Below are 2,951 nucleotides of genomic sequence, written 5' to 3'. Positions count from 1 at the left end.
GAGGATGCTCGAGGCCAAGCAGCAAAGTTTCAAATAAAGGACCCCTATATACTGGTCCGACCCGATGCTAGCCAACCATTCTGATCCACCCGCCGGATGCACGCTTTTATACAAGGCCATGGAGATGGCTTAAGATTCCCGCTGACCCAGTTTGAGAAGGACATTTGAAGCCTATAACTATGCTTGGGTCAGCTTCTCCAAACTCTGGGGCGGAATCTTGGCGTTCAGGTAATATGTGAATCATCGGTGTAGCCGACCCTACCTCTGGCGCATTGTATAAGTTTTGAAATGCCAGCCGGGGATCACGGCCTGGGTGGTGGTGTTTCCAGCTCGGCGGGCTACCGAACTTTCTGACCTACCACTTCTCAAAGGGGTTCGCCGGGATTCGCCTTTGCCTACTTGGGGGAATGGGGCATCCCACCGTGCTCCATCTGACGACCAAACACTGCTAATTTCAAGTGCCAGCTGTCGAAGACGAAGCCGTGGCCGCATATACATGCAGTGAGGCCAAAATAGTGGATGGCGGGTGAAGTTTTGTAGCGGGGAACTGGCTTCCCGAGCTGCAAACTCTTCAAAGATGAACACTTCCTGCGCGTTCGGTCTGAGCCCGGCTTTTCCCAAGGGTAATCCGGCAAAAGGGGGTCCGGTTGACTTGTTTTTGTTTTATTTGCTATATTTTGCTAACTGTTTTTCCTCTTTTTACAGAAGCTTCTCTAGCTTACATAAAAGAAACTGACCAAGAGATGGCTGAACGACTGACTCTGCTGCTCTAAAGGCCGCTCGGATCAGAGCCGAGATGAAGGCGAATAAGATCAACAAGCCTTCCAAGCCAAAGGTAAGATACTTCCTCATCCGACCCGGTTTTATTCTTCTTTCCTTATTCTCACCAACTCTTCATATGTTTTGCAGGATCCTTCCAATCCCAAGCCGAGGAAGCGCAAGGAGCGCACTGAGGAAAGGGTGGAGATGACGGAGAAGGCCTTGGCGAAGGCCCGAGCCGAGAAGGAGGCCTCGGCCAAGAAGGCAAGGCAAGAGCCTTCTGTTGAGGTGAACAGCCCCCGCCCGGCTTCTGGGGATGAAGGGACACACATTTCCCTTCACCCAGAGGATTTCGAGCCGGTGCGTAGTCCGAGTCGTGTACAGGGGACCTCGCATACCGAGCAGACCTTATCTGAGGCGCCGGTCCCCTTTACACAAATGTCCAAGACGGACAAGAAGAAGAGGATCTCCGACGCACTGGAGATCCTATGCACTCAGACTGACCGAGACACATAATGAGGTAACGGGAGGAATGAGTCGAGCGACGCTCTTCCGCTCTGGATGGATGTAAGTAATTTCCTTTGCCCTTTACTTGCTTTTATTGCACTTCTAACTGTTGCTTTTCTGGCAGTTTTCCATCCGGATGACCAAAGTGCCGAGACCGGCTCGCTCTGGTCAAGAGGTCTCGGCTGAAAGGCGGCTCAGCATTTGATGAGTGTACCAGGCCAAGGAGGCCAGCGCTGGCCGAGCTCGTCTGGAGGAGGCCAATCAAGATTGACAAGGGCGAGGCACTGGAAGCAAGAAGGAGACTGGAAAGTGGAAGAGGGCCAACCTTCTCTTGCCAAAGAGAATGCGAGTCCGCCAAGGCACGGCCGAGACCAAACTGCCAGGCCGAGAAGGACTTGGAAAGGTCCACTCAAACTCTCCCCCGAGGCCAACTGAAAGAAGCTCAGGCGGCCGTTGATCGCTCCCAGGAGGAGTGGTTCCAAGCTTGGCAGGAGTCGGATGACTGTACCGACTTCTGCGCTGAGGTGGGCCAGTCCTCCCACAAGATGGGCGAGGACGAGGCGTCTCCAACTAGGAAGCCTTGGCTGACTCCTGCCCTGAAGCTGACTGGAATTTAGTCTGGTCACGCTATCAGGAGTTGGCTGAAGCTGAGGCAGCTGCGATCCGAGCCAAGATGGCTGAGGAGATGAGCTCGGAGGGCGAGTCTGGTGATGAAGAAGAAGATGCCGCCAGTACCGAGCCACCTTCTACCGAGCAGCCTGCTGCTGATCAACCTGCCGCTGGTCCTTCTTCTTAGCTGCTCCAGGATTTTTCTATGTTTTTGCCATGTTGGCCTTTCGCTTTCGACCCTATATTTTTGTAAACTTTTGGTTGTATTTTACAACTTTTCATCTATTGGAATACAACTACTATTTTGCAACTTGTCATTTGTCGCACATTTTTCGTTATTTGCAATATTACAACATTCAATAGACAATAAACTGGTTAAGTTTTGCTTGCCTTTTTGTTCAAAATAATTAGACTGGCAAGTCTTTTTCATTTCTGGGGTGAAAACCGACTTGTACATGGACTGGTTAAGTCCGAGTTACAATTGATTTGCTTGCTAAACCGACCAGGTAGTGCTGGCCTTACATCATGCCCCTAGTGCAAGTAACGAAAAAAGTTAACATAGAATCTTTTGAGATTGTCTAGGTTCCAAGGCCGAGCCAGGGGACCCCTTCGGGAGATTCGAGTCGGAATGTCCCTGGCTTGATGATTTCTGTAACCTTGTAAGGGCCGTCCCAATTTGCCCCCAACTTCCCTTTGAGATGGGAAAGTCCGGTGGCTTCGACCTTTCGGACGACCCAGTCGCCTAGACTGATTGGCCGAGGCTTTACTCGCCGTTAAAGTGCCTTGTGATTTTTGCTTGTACCGGATGGCTTGAGCAAAGCATTGCCTCGGGTTTCTGGCAAAGGTCTAAGTTGAGGGTTTTCTTCTTCATTTTGGTCGAACTCATAGAATGTCATCCGAGGGGAGGGAATTCCCACCTCGACCGGAAGGACAGCCTCGCTTCCATAGACCAAGCCGAAAGGGGAGTGCCCCGTGGCTTCTTTACCGTTGTTCGAGCCGACCAGAGTACTCCGGTAGGTCGTCTACCCATGCCCCTTTAGCGCATCAAGGGATTTCTTGATCCCTTTAGGACAATT

General features: G+C 51.4%; 1 long non-coding RNA gene across 1 annotated transcript; it reads left to right on the top strand.

Moving 5' to 3' along the window:
• Positions 1-541: 541 nt before the first annotated feature.
• On the top strand, positions 542-988 carry LOC130590709 (uncharacterized). The gene is made up of 3 exons (XR_008968552.1): positions 542-623; positions 706-835; positions 910-988. It is a non-coding gene; the product is annotated as an uncharacterized LOC130590709 (long non-coding RNA).
• Positions 989-2,951: the final 1,963 nt, after the last annotated feature.

The sequence above is a fragment of the Beta vulgaris genome, chromosome 3 (assembly GCF_026745355.1).
Source record: "Beta vulgaris subsp. vulgaris cultivar EL10 chromosome 3, EL10.2, whole genome shotgun sequence".
In the NCBI taxonomy this organism is placed as follows: domain Eukaryota; kingdom Viridiplantae; phylum Streptophyta; class Magnoliopsida; order Caryophyllales; family Amaranthaceae; genus Beta; species Beta vulgaris.
Note: the sequence above shows the minus strand (reverse complement) of the source record. Positions and strands in the feature narration are given on the sequence as shown.